Source organism: Canis lupus, chromosome X (genome assembly GCF_003254725.2).
Source record: "Canis lupus dingo isolate Sandy chromosome X, ASM325472v2, whole genome shotgun sequence".
In the NCBI taxonomy this organism is placed as follows: Eukaryota; Metazoa; Chordata; class Mammalia; order Carnivora; family Canidae; genus Canis; species Canis lupus.
In genome coordinates, this window is record NC_064281.1 from 94,691,707 (window position 1) to 94,709,669 (window position 17,963).

Sequence of the window (17,963 nt, forward strand, 5' to 3'; positions counted from 1 at the left end):
GGCAAATACAAATTACTATAGAATAAAGGACATATGCTTACAACCTTTAAAGAACTTTAGGAGCATGGAAACATTTGTTGACATAAGTTAAGTAGAGAAACCAGAACATAAAAATAATCATATGTGTCCTAGCCCATTCAGGCTGCTATGATAAAATACACAAACCGGATAGCTTATCAACAACATAAATTTATTTCTTACAGTTCCAAGATTGAGGTGCCAACATGGTCAGGCAAAGGCCTGCTTCCAGGTCACAGACTTCTCAGTGTATCCTTACAATGGAGAAAGGCCAAGGGAGCTATCTCTCTGGGGTCTCTTACATATGAACATTAGATCCATTCATGAGGTCTCTACTATCATTACTTAAGCATCTCTCAAAAGACCCATCTCTGAATACCATCACATTGGACATCGGGATTTTGACATATGAGTTTTGGGGGACATAAGCATTCAGACCATAGCAGTACAGTACAGCTTCTATTATCTAAATATCAAAAGTGGAAGGAAATATACCAAAATGTCAACAATTATTATATATTACTATAGTATATATAAATATATAACATATATGTTTGGATTATGTGTTTTCCTTTGTATATGTTATGCATTTATAAGTTGCATTTAATAGTATGCATTATTAGCATTGTTTTTAGGTATTTAGAAAAATCAATTTTCTAGTGATAGCCCAAAGAAAATCAAACTGGGCGGTGATTCACGTGAAAAAGATTCTTAGAGTCTTAATTGATACAAGACTAATATAAAAGAATTATCAATGTGTACTAGATTTCCAGGCATCTATATCAACACAAATATAGTGTACAATTCATGGGTAACAATAGTCTGACACATAAAGGTCAGTCAACAAAGATTATACTGCGTTTGGTTCTAGGTTTTGTATTTTAAGGAGTATTGACAAACTGGAAAGCATTCCGAAAAGGTTTACTGAAGCAGTTAGATTCAATTGTTATTTATTTAGTCATTCATTCAATCATTCATTTATTTATTTTTTGGTATGGTAATGGTTAAAAAGAACCAAGGATACCAGCAATCAGGACAAGACTGAGAGAAATTTATTTTCAAATGTTTGGGGGCACTCGGTGGCTCAGTCAGTTAAGGGTCTGACTCTTGCTTTCAGCTCAGGTCTTGATGTCAGGGTGGTGATTTCAAGTCCAGAGTTGGGCTCCCCAGTGTGGAGCCTACCTAAAAAAAACAAAACAAAACAAAACAAAACAAAAAAGGCGATAAATGCTATTTTCAAAAGTTTGAAGACTGCCTTAGGCAAGAGGCAAGAGGCAGTTTTCTATCACCTCAAAAGAAACAAAAAAAGACAGAACTGAAACCAAAGTCAAAGAAACAAATTTCATTATAGTAGTTCAGACAGAAACTAGATGGTCACCTGTCAGGGTCATTATAGAAAAATTCCTGCCTGCTTTAAGTGGCAAGGTAGATTGGATGACCAAAAATGTTTTTTTTCAACCTTGAGATCTCTAAGATTATCTGATCACCTTTGCATAGGAGAATATACTTTTCTATACCATTTACTCTCATCCAGAACACAACAAATTCAAATTTGATTTAACTTATTCATATGGCACTTAAATCTGTTTGGGGGCTAAGAATTGTAATATTCACATAATGAAAATGTGTACACTGATACTACAAAAGTGTTTCCAAAAAAAAGCAAAAAATTAAGTTAGAAAATGTTTTTAAATTTAATAATGAAAAACTCTGGAGAGTCATTCAGATAATATTTCAATTAGTATAAGAGATATTTATTATGATACTGTTCGCATGATACTAGTATTGCTTTATACATGACAGAAAATATGAATTATAGACAAAATTCTGGTACAATAGCATCATCGTGGTATCAAAGGCCATCATTGCTCTCATAATTCATAGAGAGAAAATATCATTATGATTTAAGAATTAAATGTCACTCAAACCTTTTTTATTATGATGAAAGATGTGTAATTATAGTTTCTGAAAGGCATTCAATCTAATGACATTAGAGACTATAAAGCAAAACAAGGGTTCAACCAATGAGAACTTGAGTTATTCATCAATTTGTCATAAAACTTCTGTGCTAAGATGAGAACTGTGTCTGTTTTGTCAGTGCATACTCCAGATGATAGGTTCATTTTGAGTTGCTTCACTTGAACTACCTATGAGCACTACTGAATACCAATGGATATCAGGGCAATCATAGGTGAAAACAGGAGTTCTGATCTCTAGACTGGCTTAAGTTGGACACATTAATTCATGCATTAATCATTAACTAAATTCCTAGTGTTCCCCATCTATACCTTAAAGATGGTAAATAAATAAATATCTTACACTTTCATCAATCTTGTAAGATTTGTGCACAATAATTCAGGGTATGAGGTGATACAAACCATATAGGGAAATTAAGGTGTTTAGGGAATTCAGAGGAGCGAAATACTGCTTTTGTATAGGAGGAATATGGAGGAAATGGTATTTGACTTCAGCCTAAAAAAAGATATTTAGGATTTGGACATGGAAATACAGGAGGACAAGAGAGGAAGATATTTTAGGAGAGGGGTGATGGCATGCACACAAGAAAACTGCTGAGAAGTAGAAAGCATATTTAGTAACCATGAGTAGTGCTGTAACCATGAAGTGAATGGCAGGAAGCAGTATACTGAGATATAAGACTGGAAAGATAAGTTGAGAGCAGACTCTGGAGGAGGAGACCTAGAGTATATTGCTAAACAAACTGAAACTTGTTTGGTACTGAGAAGCTTCTAGGGATTGGGCACCTAGAGACACTAAGATGCCTCACCTCCCAGAAATGGCTTCACTCTATGCCTGAAAGGAGGGAGGGATGGGCAAACGTTTCCCTTTCATCAGCTCCCAAGCACTTCTGATTGGACTGCAGCTTCTAGCCAAGTATAACCTTGATTTCTGAGGGAACTCAGGGGCTAACCAAAGTGTACCTAAAGCTCTGTGCTGAGGATAATTCTAGTTTGCCTTTTTTTCTCTCCAGATCTCATTTTACTTTTACTTGATATTGCTATGTAAAATGATTATTGCATGCAATTGTATGTATGAACTCAGGGAGAAGAAAAGAACAGCAACATCAGATTAAACATTATAGGCAGAAAGTGAAATCTTCATTCAAACAAAATAATCTACTGTTTGGTTTTGAATAATATGCTGTGTCATATTATCCATGTTTGTTCCCTTTAATGAATATAAGTAGCTGACAGCTGCCTATATTTCGATCCAGGAATGAAAATAAGGCTGAAATCTAACTTTACATCAGTTATCACACATGTAGTCAATTTCTACTTAAACCAATTTCTTCATTTAACATATGTAGATAAGGCTCCTCACCAGAGATGTTGGAATTGAATGAGTAATATATAAAGTCTGTGACACATCACCAACAGAGATAACATAGGCAATAAATAATAGTAATGTAATTAATTGCAAGGCGAGAAGAAGGCTGATCCCCTTTAACAAATACAAGTTTAGCACTTTGCTTCTTGCTTAGCATAGATGGGGGGGGGGGTACAGCAATAAAAGGGATCTAGATAAAATGACCATATAATTAATTGTTGAAACCAGAATGCTTTTGAGAAAAAAAGTCACTATTAAGTTAGAATGGAATAGAAGTAGTAAACAAGGGCTGTCCTGAGAAAATTGAGATAGACGGACATTCTAGATTTTAAAAATATGGTCTAGGGGTACCTGGGTGGATCGTTGGTTGGGTATCTGACTCTTGATTTCAGCTCAGGTTGTGATCTTGAGGTGGTGGAATCAAGCCTTGAATTGGGTTCCATGATAGGCATGGAGCCCACTTGGGATTCTCTCTCTCCCTCTTCCTCTGCATCCCCCCTCCACTTGTGTGCTCTCTCTTTCTGTCTAAAAATTAAATAAATAAATAAATAAATAAATAAATAAATAAATAAAATAAAATAAAATAAAATAAAATAAAATAAAGATATGGTCTTCAGCTAGAGGGAGTTGGCAACTCAAAAATTCTCAGTGTACATAGTGGCATATGACCAAATACAAGATGACATGAATTGGATAAAAAACATGAGAGTTCTGAGAAGTAACTTTAATAATCAACAAAGTCAGATTGGCAATTTGAACAGCTGAAAAACTTTGACTAGGCAGAGCCATCGAGATAAAGAGGAGGTGGAAGCTGCAAGGAGTCTGTAATTAGGCTTCCTACCCTTTAGTAGATGTGAATTGGATGTGAGAGGGAGTCTCTGGAAGTATGCCTGACCTGAACCTATGCTAATTTTAGTGGAATGGATATCTGAATAGAATTTTTTGTAAGTTTGACTCCATTGATTCCCACTGGCTCTCCTTGAAAAGCAGTCTTAAAAGATAGCACTCCTTACTTCCCCTGTAAGAAGTGTGATTTCCCTCTTTAGAAAGCCAACTCCAATGATGGATTTCATGCATGTCAGGCTCAATAGGCAGGGATGTGATTCCATCAGAAAGTGGTATGCAGTGTGTGCACTTTAAAATTACTAGGAGAATAATAGTTTGCAATCTTTATGTAAATCAGTAAGCTTTTCTGCTTCTATCACTCCCTCTCAGCATGGCAGGAAAAGTGCAAACCTCATCCTTTTGGAAAGAAAATGGCTGATGAAATATTAATAAAGATTGCTAACAAAGTAAGTACTATGACTCAGGTTGTAAAGCTGTGGTATATAGATGGTGAACACATTTATTCAAAACAGGGCAAGTTATTCAGATGTTTTAGAGCAGATGACACCACCTCTGTAAATTGCAGGAAGCCTGTGGGAGGGAGACAGCACAGCACAGGGACACAGGGGGAGGGGGACACTTGAGAGAAGGGAGTTATTTTATTAGGATTAAATAGCATGCAAAAAGGAAGGGCAATTTGGTTGAAAATCTCACAGCACATCTATAGAGTAGTATGCAGGCCTTCATTTCCTCTCTAAAATGATTGCCTTTCCCCCAGGCTTGTCTTTTTGACCATTACAGGAATTGATTTAAGCCACACATGTTCCTCAGCTGTGCTGCAGTGCTGGGGCTTTCAGATCATACACACATGTGACTGGCTAAGTGGATTTTTTTATTAAAAAATCAAATAGTGAGAATTGGACATTTCCAGTGATAAGTGAAACAAGGCAACTTAAATAGTTTTACCCATTTTTTATGAATTTTTGTTTCATTTGAACTGCTATAACAAAATACCATTCCTGGGTAGCTTATGTGACAGACATTTATTTTCTCACAGTTCTGGAGGCTGGAAGTCTGAGATCAGGGTGCCAGATTGGTTGGATTCTGGTGAGAGTGAGCCCCCTCCCTGATTTTGCAGACTGCTACCTTCTCACTATGTGCTCATGTGGCCTTTCCTTGGTCATGCATTTGGAGAGAGGGAGCTCTAGTATCTCTTTCTCTTATAAGGACGCTGATCCCATTATGGGGACTCCACTGTCATGACTTCCTTATTTTTTTAAAGATTTTATTTCTTTTTTTTAAGATTTTATTTATTTTATTCATGATAATCACACAGAGAGAGACAGAGAGGCAGAGACACAGGCAGAGGGAGAAGCAGGCTCCATGCAGGGAGCCCGACGTGGGATTCGATCCTGGGTCTCCAGGATCCCGCCCTGGGGCCAAAGGCAGGCGCCAAACCGCTGCGCCACCCAGGGATCCCAAGATTTTATTTCTTTATTCATGAGAGACACACACACACACACACACACACACACACACGCAGAGAAAGAGAGAGAGAGAGAGAGAGAGAGAGAGAGGCAGAGACACAAGCAGAGGGAGAAACAGCTCCATACAAGGAGCCTGTCGTGGGACTCAATCCCCGGTCTCCAGATCACACCCTGAGCTGAAGGCGGCGCTAAACTGCTGGGCCACCCAGGCTGCCCCTCATGACTTCCTTAAAACCTAATTACCTCCCAGAGTCCCCATCTCCAAATACCATCACATTGGGAGTTAGGGCTTCAACATATGGAATATGGGTTGGTGGTGGCAAACATTTAGTCCATAACAGAAAGTTTGCTAGGGACAAGACTCTTAGTGAAGAGTCAGAAAGGAACCACTGTCTTAAATGTACAATCAACACATATCCCATCCTTCCTACCCTTTCCTGAACTCAAGGGTTATTTACCCCTGCCAAGACAGAGAGATTGAGATTGAGAAAGAAAAATAGAGATTGAGCACTAGCTTTAGCAGGGTAGCAATCATCTTCATAAGCTGAGGGACTTATGTTCAATGGCAGCCACTGCATCTCATGTCTGGGAATCCCTCAAGCTTTGTAAGGTAGGGGATTGCTACACATGCGTCTGTGGTATCTTAATCTGTCTGGGCTGCTGTAACAAATTATCATAGACTAGGTGGCTTATAAACAACAGAAATTTATTTATCATAGTTATGGAGGCTGGGGAAGTCCAAGATTTTGTGTCTGGTGAGAACCCACTTCCTGGTTCATCGATGTCCATCTTCTCACAGTGTCTTCACATGGCAAAAGGAATGAGGGAGCTCTCTGGGGTCTCTTTTAAAAGGGCTTTATGAATGGGATATTCACGTGGGCTCCACTCTCATGACCTAATCACCACATAATACATGCCATGAATCAAAGGAGAGATTCTTCCCATGAGTAAATTTCAACATTATTGGGGAAATGAAATTGGGCAGCATACATTAATCAGGAAATATACCCATTTTTACAGTAAATAATTTGAGGCCTAGTGAGGCCTTCAGTGACTTATTCAAGGTCAAGAAATGAGTTACCAAGGAAACACAAAGAATAAGCCAGGTCTTCTGAATCCTTGCAGAGTTCTTTTCTTCAAAAACATAATGCCGACCTGAAAGCTTAAAAGACTCCTAGGGACTCTCCTTTGATTGGTATTCTCCTATAGGCTAGAAAGGTAACTAAAGTCATTTTTATAAAGGAAAGGGAATTAAAGAAAGATAAGATTGCTGCTATTTCTCAAAGATTTGTAGTTCATTTATATCTGTCACAGTGAATAACTCATGGAACAAGGGACACAGGTGAGAGTCCAGAGGATAGAGTGAGGCTGTCCTGACTTTAGATTTTTCAGAGGAAAAAGAGAAGTTTCATTATTTCAAAGGAGATTAGAGGATTGTTGCAGTACTGGTGCATAGTACCAGTGGATTAAGAAAGCCAAAAGAACAGGCACTCTTTGACTCTGAGGGTTTAATAAGGAAGGAGCCCTGGGTTGTGAAGGTACAAATTTGCACTACAAAAGATGACTGAGCTTATTGTAAAACAAGTAACAGCTCTTAGTAAATACATTAAATAGATACATTTAAAATTCTATTGCTCTTACATAAAACCAGGAGTCTTCCAGAGAACCCTTCATTCAGTTAAACTATTGGCTTGGATTGGGACCCTGCTAGGCTATGCAGTTCAAATACATTGGCAGAATTCAAGTACTAGTTTTCTTTTTTTAACCAATACTAAAGACTAATAAACTAAGAGGACCACCACTTCAAAAAAAACATGAAGAATGTCAACATCAGAGGTATGAACATGCCCCTCGTTAATTAATTTAATAACCATTTCCCCCTGGTTTAGGATATTAAGTCAAATCTGATGTTTATAATATGAGATAGATGTATACAAAATATAAAATCTGATCTCAACATACACATACAAATAGAAACACACACAAGAATATTAATTAGACTTTCCAGAAACTTCAACCTGGATCCTAGAAATAACAAACCAAAAAGTAAACCTGAGATAGTTTTCATAAATCCCATGAACTACAGCCCAAGTGTTTTAGTACTTTATTGCATAGAAGTATTTCATCCTTTGCTCAGATTCACATATTGATATGTCTCTATTAATATATAGATATCTATATATCTTTGTATATAAGCAAAATAAACTTACTTATTTCATTCTCCAATCTATAGAATATTTGAAACAGCAAATTAGAAGCTACAAACAAAGAAAGTTGTCATTTCAGGCTGACATACCACAATGAAAAATGACAGGCATTCTTGTAGCAAGCTAGAGGTTAGAACCTCTAAGACTATATTCAAGCAATTAAAAGCACTGAAATTTGAGGCTTATTTGAAGATATTGATAACATATCTCAATAAACAGCAAGGACATAATAATGTATTTCATGGTCTGATATATGATGGTCATACTGATCTGTTTCTTCAATCATCAAGCAAAAATTTTTTATATTCTGTTAGATTATTTTATCATCTTAGATATGAATTTGTAGAAAATATAATCCATTTCATGTTACCTTCCTAAACATTTCAGTTCTTAAAGAAGCAAGTTTAAGGTTTTTTTTCTGAAAATTAACATTTTTAGAATATCTCCATTGATGATACTAGATTAAAAGAAAATTACCATGTGGATATGTGTATGAGAGAGAAATGAAAATTCATAGTACAGGGAGAGATATAGAACTTAGGGGATGCCTGGGGGGCTCAGTTGGTTAAGCATCTGCCTTTGGCTCAGGTCATGACCCCAGCGTCCTAGGATGGAGCTCCACCTCTTCGTCACCAGGTTCCCTGCTCAGTGGAGAGTCCGCTTCTGCTTCTTCCCCTCCCTCTTGCTCCTATGTACTCTCTCTCTGTCAAATAAAGTTTTTTAAAAGAAGAAAATAGAACGTGGGTGGCCTGGATAAACAGAAATAGGGCCATTTCTAGGTTGTAGGGTAGAGGAGCCTGGGTAAGTACTCTTGTACTTTGTGGGGCCTCTCTGACTATATAAACAACTTAATTTTAAAACATACTATAAAATCAGTGGGCCTATATGAAGTTTAGTGATTTATTGATGAAGGTTTAGAATACTAGATAGATGAAGATTTTGAATAGTAAGTAGAGAAGAGATACATTTATATTTGTTTATTAAATAAAAAATACATGTGAAAAATCCTAGTCATGTCCAGGCACTATATCTTCCTGTTCAGGTCTAGAAAAAATCCATTTGTGTATTTTATTGTCAAATGTGCCATTTCTGGCTAATTTCATATCTCTTAGCATGAGAAAAAGCATAGTGATACTGGTATTATTCATGATACCATGGCTCTTTGCAACCAGTTTATTATAAATTAATGTAGATCTTCTTGCCTCTACAGCTCCCTAATACCATCTATTTAATGCTCGTCATGCCATTACTCATGTTACTACATCATCCATTCTGCCTCTTCTGAATACTAGTTTCTAATTATTCCCTTTAAAGTTGTTACTGTGCTCTTTGATGATGACCACAAATGCAAGTCTTGTCCAGAGTATGCAAAAATGTGAGCAATAATTTTTTTCTAGTCACATTAAGTTTATCATTCAGAATTTTATAGTATAAACTTAAAGGAATACATCTTCTAATCATGTCTTCCTTTGAACTTTTCAGGCCATAATCACTTCCATATGAAATCCATCAGAAAGTCCTGAAAATTCTCCCTCCAAAATATATCCAAACTCTGACTATTCCTCCCTGTCTCAATTTCTACAATTCCAATCCAAGCCTTCTCACTTATGATAGTAGTACTCACTATCCCATAATATGTGTCCCTGATTCTACTCCTCTTTCTTTATACTCTTGCTTGCACAGCAGTCAGAGTGATATTCTTGAAACAGATCAAACTGCATCCTTGCTTAAAATTGTCTAAAGGCTTCCCATCACAGTTTGAATGAAATACAAATTTTTATTGTACAACAGAAGAGCCCTCACGATCTACACTTGCCTACCTCTCTTTGTTTCCTACCCCTGTCCTTGCACACTATGCTCCATATTGATTTATCACACACCCTGCTATAGGGCCTTTGCACTGTTTCTTCTCTACTCCATAGATCAATCTCTATCATAATCTCTTTTATTTTCTTTATAGCATTCATCACCTACTGAAATTATCTCTATTATCAAACTGCTTACTGTTTATTTCCTCCCTGGCCCCAACTAGATGTAAGGTTCATGAAAGCAGGAATGTTATCTGGCATACCCACTGTGGTATTCTTTATAGTAAAGTTGAGATTAGAACCTAGATCCAAAGACTCAGTCCAATTCTTCCCTCAGGAGTTGTTTTTGTTTGTTTGTTTGGTTTTTAGATTTTATTCATTTATTTACTTGATAGAGAGGACATGCAAGGTGGGGGGGGGGGCAAGGGAGAGGGACAAGCAGAGTCCACGCTGAGCACGGAGGCTGATGCAGAATTTGATGTGGGTCTTGACCTCACGATCCCAAGATCACCACCCCCCAAGCCCCAAGATTACCACTTGAGGTAAAACCAAGAGTTGGGTTCCCAACTGACCAAGCCACCCAGGTGCCCCTCCTTCATTCAGTAGGTTTAAAATCTATTTAGGGAGACATGAAATACATTAAGAGTAATGAAGTACAGTCCTCAGCTAGGTACTGATTTTTTGAAATGTGCTGAAAGTTATAAATAATATCAGAAAAGACTAAAATTAATATAGCCAAGAGTCTTAAGAGTAGATATTACAGAGGAGGTGGATTAAGTGCCTTCATCTCAGAGAGCCAAGATAAGCATAAAAGTTAGAAAGTGAACTATACATGTGTGGAACCATTATTTTGTATCTGGACAAAATTCACTGTAAAAATAACTCAAGTAAAAACCTCCCAAATTTTGATTCTTGCTATATAACATTTCTACTCAGTGGTCTTCTATGTTTTCAGGGAAAAAAAATCACAACTCAAGTACTTGTATTCTGAGCTTCACCAATTTCCAAAAAGGACCACTTTAAATGTAGATTTTCTTCTTCCCACCAGACTTCCCAGAAGTGACTGTGAACTAGGGATTGACCCTGGATAACTTGAGTCTCTGATATGTTACAATTAAAATGGGATCTTAAGTATATTTTAATTTGCGAAAAAGGCCCATGAAGCTTTCAGGGAGAAAATGATGTTGTCATTAACATGCAAACCAGTCCTGTGGTTAGCATCGGTCTGTGCGAAAGACATATGCTGCAAATGCACAGAGAATGAATTATCAGTTTGACAATGTGGGCTGCTTACAACAGGAGAGAGAGTTGTAAACAGCTAAGAGAAATTTTTATAAACCTGATCAGACAAGGAAGACCATAGAAACAATAGAATAGACTGTTCTTGATCAAGAAAAAGGAACTCTGAATATCAGGCATTGTATTTGGGGCTATAAGACAGAGGCTTCAGGTTTCATCTGAAGATCTGAATTATTTAATACAATTGAAACAAATATTAAGCCCATATTTGCCTCTCCTTTGGCCTCAACCAAAAACAAAGACTCAAGATAAGGGCAGAAAAGATGAGAAAGAGAGAGATTCCTAGGTTCAGACTCAGACTGGAAGCAATGATAATGTGAGAAGCTACATATTTGCATTTAAAAAGTTGAGTATCATGAGATTTTTCTTGTGATTTGGCTCCAAATATATTCAAGTTTCTCATGAGTATTTATGCTGGATTATGTATTCACGTGAATTATGTGTGCTGAAAACCTCAAATCTTAGGTGGTAGGAGCAATGGGTTAGCTTGTGATCCTCAAACAAGAAAGGAAACCTATTCTTCAAGTCCTCAGGCTGCTTGGGAGAATGACCTTGGGAAGAAGTGTGCCATCTTACCAAACCAAGCCTTGTTTGGCTTCCCAAACTAGGACAGTACATGTACTGAGGTATTTTTAAGCAGACATATTGGACTGTTTTATGTGATTTTAAATATTATATAATAAACATAACCCTTTCTTCTTTTATAAAGTAGAGAATACTAGGGGTGCCTGGGTGGCTTTTTCAGTTAAGCATCAGATTCTTCATTTTGACCTGACTTTTGGTTTTGGCTTAGGTCATAACCTCAGGGTAGTGAGATCAAGCCTCATCTTGGGCTCCATGGCCTGCTTAAGATTCTCTCTCTCCCTCTCTCTCTGCCTCTCCCCACCCCCAACTCATTTGGGTACACACACAGTCTCTAAATAAAAAAGGTGAGGAAGGAGGAGGAGGAGGAGGAGGAGGAGGAGGAGGAGGAGGAAGAAACTAAGCTTTAGTCATCTCACAATCCAGAAATGAGCACTGCTAACCACTGGTATATTTCTTTCCATTCTTTTTATTCCTGGTTACCAGTATGCCCTATGTCATGTGATTTGGAGTACAAACTAAGGTCACATTCTTTCTGATATTCAAAGTAATACAAACTTGGTTCTCATACCACAAATTTCAATCAGTCCTTTTTGTTCTCTTAGATTTTGCTTTCCCAAGTATTCCTCAGGATCCTTACGGTGAGCACAATACTTTCATTGACTACTTGAGCCATATTGCATACAATAAGAGGCAAATAATTTTCCAAGTGTAAAACAAATTGTTATTAAAAAGGATAAATGAATACAAAGTGGCCAGTGGGAGGCCATGATGAATGTATGCTCTATTTCCATGGGTTCTCAAGAAAATGGGGCTCTGGGCAGCCTGAGTGGCTCAGTGGTTTAGTGCCACCTTCAGCCCAGGGCCTGATCCTGGAGACCCGAGATCGAGTCCCACGTCAGGCTCCCTGAATGGAGCCTGCTTCTCCCTCTGCCTGTGTCTCTGCCTCTCTCTCTCTCTCTCTCTCTCTCTGTCATGAATAAATAAATAAATAATATTAAAAAAAGAAAAAGGGGCTCAGAATGTCAGGCACTGGATTTTTAGGGTATCACACAGAGGCTCCAGCTTTCATCTGAAGAACTGAACTATTTAATACAAATACTAAGCTCATTTTGGCTTCTCCTTAGGCCTCTTTAAGGGGCCAATCTTTCTTTTAAGTATATTTTTACCTCCTCCAGGCTGTAATTATTTTCTCAAATTACAACTTAAAAGTAAACTAGGGCTTGAGCTAGCATCACCTCGGATTCCTTTTCTAAATCATTAACCACTTTAGTTTGCATTTGGTTTTGACCATTCATTCATTTCCATAATTTACAAGAACAGTTGAAAGGAAACAGAAATGTCATCTTAAGCAACAGTAAGGGGTGAAGACAGAAAGCAGGAAAGTAGACATGCATAAGTGTCATTCAGGATATGTGACCCATTATATTGACAGTCATCAAGGCACTTTGCTGGCTATCACTTAACTTTCTGCTAATGTTGCTATTGTTAAATCACTCTGCTTTGAGGAGGCACAATGGCATATGTAGAACAAGTCCCAAATCTCTAAACGTTATGGTGCATTCTGGATGCATTATAGACTTCTGGCAGGCTTTAGAATATCTTCACATTTAGAATACACACCCAGCTAGTGACCATCTCATATTAATAATTTGGAATTTGGGGACTGACCAAATCCAGCCAGTATAAAGCAAAATTGTGAAAACAGTAACATATAATTGCAGAGTAGTCCACCATCTTTGCTTTCATATATCCATCCTCCTTAGTAGTGTGCTATGGCCTCATAATAACTGGGACTTCTCGCTGTGGTACAATATTAGAACTAAGTATGTCCCACACTCCTGAATTTTCCTCATATCTCTCTTCCAGGTTTCATTCTCTTGGGATTCTCCAAGAAAATGGAGGAATGTTGCTATGGCAACATTTTGATAAGGGTGTTTAATATCTAGCCCAATCATCTTCAACTATTTCCTATTCTCAGAACATTTTGCTCAAATAATGTTCCACAGATTTGCTACTACTGTGAATGCAGACTGGTGCTGGGAAATTGAGAAATTTGTAGTAATTTGTATGGGCTTGGAAGTTTTTCTGATTATAGAAGTAATACATGATCTTTGCAAATGAAAAAGCATGGCAGAATGCAGAAAGTATAAGGAAGAAAATAAAGATCACCGATATCCCATCACCTGAAGGTAGTTACTGTTAACATTTCAAAGATATTCTTCAAAACCATATAGCTTGGATGAAGAAGCTGAGGCTGAAACATACATGAACACAGCAGAAATTAAGTAATTGAATATATAATTAGAGCACCTAGAGTGATGCTTGGCACACCGAAGACCCTAAGTGAATATAACTACAGTTTGTCAATTTCATGGTTTTTTATCTCATTTGATTCCTCATGCCACCACCCTATTGTAAATGAAGTCAACAGTGTTTATGGATTGAATGTGTCATCAAAAATTTCATACTTTGAAATCCTAACCCCCAATGTGGTACTATTAGGAGGTAGGGCCTTTGGGAGATGAATAGTTCATGAGAGTGGAGTCCTTATGAATGGGATCAGGGCCCATTGAACAGAGACCCCAAAGAGCTTTCTGGTTCCTTCTGCTGTGAGGACACAGGGAGAAAATCGTGTCTGTGAACGAAGAAGTAGGCCCCCACCAGAAACCAAATCTACTAGTGACTTGATCGTGAAGTTCTAGACCTGTGAGGAATGAATATTTGTTGTTTAAACCACCTAGTCTATGGTAGTTTTGTTATAGCACCCCAAACGGATGAAGACAAACAATATTAGCATTATTTTTCTCTAAATGACTTGTTAAGAACATAGATTTCCAGGCCCTGATACCTGGAGATTTTCAATTCGGTAGATCTGAGTAGGATCCTGGTCTTTTGTACATGACAATACATCAACACATTAATCTGGTGCACAGATTTGAGAACCTTTGCTTTAGAGATACCATTCAGTGAACATTCAAAGGACATACCCCAAATGTGCTTCTGAAAATATTGACTAAAATTCAAAGCAGCTCACTGCAAGTTTGGTGGTGGTGGTGATTCTGAGCCCTCTTGATGCATAGCCTTGAGGATCTTTGCCTTACACCAAATGTCTTTTGGCCATGTGTGTATGTCCTTGTATGTGCTCTATTGTCTTCTACCTATGTGTTGTCCCCAATTCATGCTTTTTATTAGCAACCCCAGGAGAGCAAGTTTGTATTCCTAATGTCTTTATGTATCCCCACATTACTTAGCATAATGTATTGCACCCAGCCACAGATCAATCGATATTATTGACTCACCAAATGATGAATTTGAAGCAACAAATCAATACTACAATAGTCCTAAGGGAAAAGACCATGGAATGCACTTGTTTTGAACAACCTCCATTTGCCCATTGTTGTTGGAACAACCACTTCCCTCTGGGCAGAGTGAAGAGTGAAGTACAGCTCCCTCCATCCATCCTCTGTCAGATTCATCCTTCTCCAGCCCCTTTCTACTCTAGCCCACAAATCAAATTTCTAGCCAACCTTTTTTTTTTTTAAGTAGTATAATATGAGCCATTGCAAAAATTCGCAGAAATGGGCCTAAAAAAATAATCTAGCCTGTCATTGATAGGCCTTTGGTAGACTCACCCACAGAAGTTCTTCTACTACTCTCTTCTAGAAGCTCTGAATGAAGGAATATTCAGAACTATCTTAAGCTGCCAATTCTTATATTCTAGTTGTCGTTAGTGTGGTCTCTGGAATCAGACTTCCTGGAGTGGAATGCAGGCTTCATGCTCTGATGCTCACTATCTAACTTTGCCAAGGTTCTTCCTTCTCTATGCATCAGTTTCTCGGTTTAAAAGAAAAAAAAGTGAGGACATAATATCAGTATCCATTCCATAAAGTTTTTGTGAGGATTAAATTTCACAATGCTCATAAAGAAGGCACTGTACTGACACATGATAAGTGCTCTGCAACTGTTAAGAAAAGATGGTGTTATCACTGGCAGTGGGAGAACTGCGAGAAATATGCTGATGTCAGGACCCTGGGAGCCAACAAATCACATACGGCTGTTCTGTCAACAAAGGTCAGAGTGGAAACTAGGTACTGAATCTGGCAGCAGCAGTCCAAGCACTGAAGGGAGAACCTGATAGAGAGGTCAGAGTTTGGCTTTGCTGTGAGGTTCTTACATACTTTCAGCCAAAACCCATTGGCGGAAGCAATTGTAAATGATTACTCTGGGCTAGATGGGAGAGTGAGGATTTCAGTCTAACACCAGTGTTTCTTTCCCAAGACACGTTGTGAGAAATTTTGAATTGCTGGTGCTTAACTGATAAAAAATACTTCCTGATTTGATTTGGTTTTTTTTTTTTTACCCCCATAGTAGCAAACTGGTACATTAAGTGGCCAATTAGATCTCCCTGTGTGGATGTGGGAGGAGAGAAGGCTACACTAAAGTGATAGTGGCCTTTTTTGGTAGAATCATAGGGACTATATCGACTCCACCACTGTCCATGGTCAGTGCCATATGCAGCATCTCTGTTGACAACAACTCTGTTACATAGTCTGAGAGGAGTAGATGTGACAGAAGATGATGTTGACCATGAATCCTTCCAGTTGCTTCCTTACACTCTCCACAACAAAAACAGATCCCCCTCCATCTTTGAAAGCCTCATTATGAAGAATTTGTTAAGTAACATTATTGTTGCAGGCATCTCACAATATACACATGTATCAAGTCATCACATTGTACATATCAACTTACACAACTGTATATGTCAATCATATCTCAATAAAGCTGAGGTGGGGGGAAGAGCTGTATTGTAGCTAGTCAATGAGGCTCTCAGCTTTAAAGGCTACTTTTCCCTTCTGGCTGGACCAGAACCTACTTCTCAGTGGGAATTTGCAAAGGTAATTTTCTCCCTTTCTTACTCAGGAAGCAAAAATATCAAATATCACTGTAAATGTTGGAAACCACAATGCTGAAGCTTGAATCTTGGTCTATGCAGTTAACCTCTGGAACCCTAACACTCATTGTTGTCTATGCTACACTTACAGAATCACGGCTCAGGAAGAGTTCTAGACAACTATATCATCTTTCCACTAAGCAGAGCATCTTATCTTTGCCTCTCTTCCTGCCCTCATAATGTGGGCTAGACTAGTTTCTGTTCACCTCTCCCCAGGTAAAGGCACTGGGAGCCTTGCAGCTCCATTAATAATTTATCCTCATCCTACTTCTTTCCCACTCATTTCCTCACTGCTGCCAATGTACACTATAAATTCCTTCTCCATCATGTTACTTAGGCTATTTCCTCCCCCTGAAATGCACTCCCTCCTCCTCCCTGCCTCTTCAAGTTCTACTCATCTTTCAACACCTAGCTCAGCTTCTACCTCACTAATTAAGCCTCTTCTGCTGGTTCTAGCACACTCTGGCACATTGATCTTAATCTCAGAGTTGATCTAATAAATAAGTGTAAATGAGTCACTGAGTCAACTGTTTTTTTTTTTTAAACAAAGTATATATGTCACCAATGGTAATGTTTTCTATATATAAAATTCTGGTCTTCCTGACAAAGTTTCTAGAGGGCAATTTTATATTGGATGCTTCTTCTGTACTTCCCACAGCGATTTCTTACTTACTTACTTATTTATTTATTTATTTATTTATTTATTTATTTATTTATTTATATTATTGAAGTACAGTTAACATACAGTGTTGCATTAGTTTCAGATATACAACATAGTAATTTGACAATTCTGTACATTACTCAGTGCTCACCTCAGGAAGTGTAGTCACCATCTGTCACCATAGAATGTAATTAAAATATTATTGACTATGTTCCTTATTCTGTACTTTTCATCTCTGTGAGGTATTTATTTTATAAATGGAAGTTTGTGCCTCTTAATGCCCTCTATCTATACCCCCCATTTTCCCACCCGCCTCCCCTCTGGGAGCCCGACATGGGACTCGATCCCAGGTCTCCAGGATCATGCCCTGGGCTGAAGGCAGGACTAAACCGCTGAGCCACCCAGGGATCCCATGCAGCATTATTTGTAATAGCCAAGATATGAAAGCAACCCAAGTGTCCCACAGCACTTTGTACAGATTCTGTAAACATATATAAAGACTTGCGATCCTGTGGGAATCCCCAATTATTCATATTCTCTTGTCCAGTACCTACTTTACAGTCCAATTTCTTGTCCTAATAAATATCTAATACCCATTTTCTTTTCAATTTTTAAAAAGAGGACAAGATATAAAAGAAGAAGGTAATGTTACATTTAAGACAGTTAAAAGAAAAAAAAAGAAAAGAAAAATGATTTGCCAACATTTCCTATCATCAGTTCTTAGCAAATCAGCAAAACTGATTATAGGATCATACTTACTAGGGACACCTAGGTGGC

The 17,963-nt window shown here is 37.9% G+C and overlaps 1 long non-coding RNA gene across 1 annotated transcript; it reads right to left on the reverse strand.

Annotated features, from left to right (window-relative positions):
- Positions 1-256: 256 nt before the first annotated feature.
- On the reverse strand, positions 257-15,376 carry LOC118353744 (uncharacterized). Its single transcript, XR_004813141.2, has 3 exons — positions 15,207-15,376; positions 3,715-3,888; positions 257-1,200 (listed from the first exon to the last, which is right to left on the reverse strand). It is a non-coding gene; the product is annotated as an uncharacterized LOC118353744 (long non-coding RNA).
- Between the last annotated feature and the right edge of the window lie 2,587 nt (positions 15,377-17,963).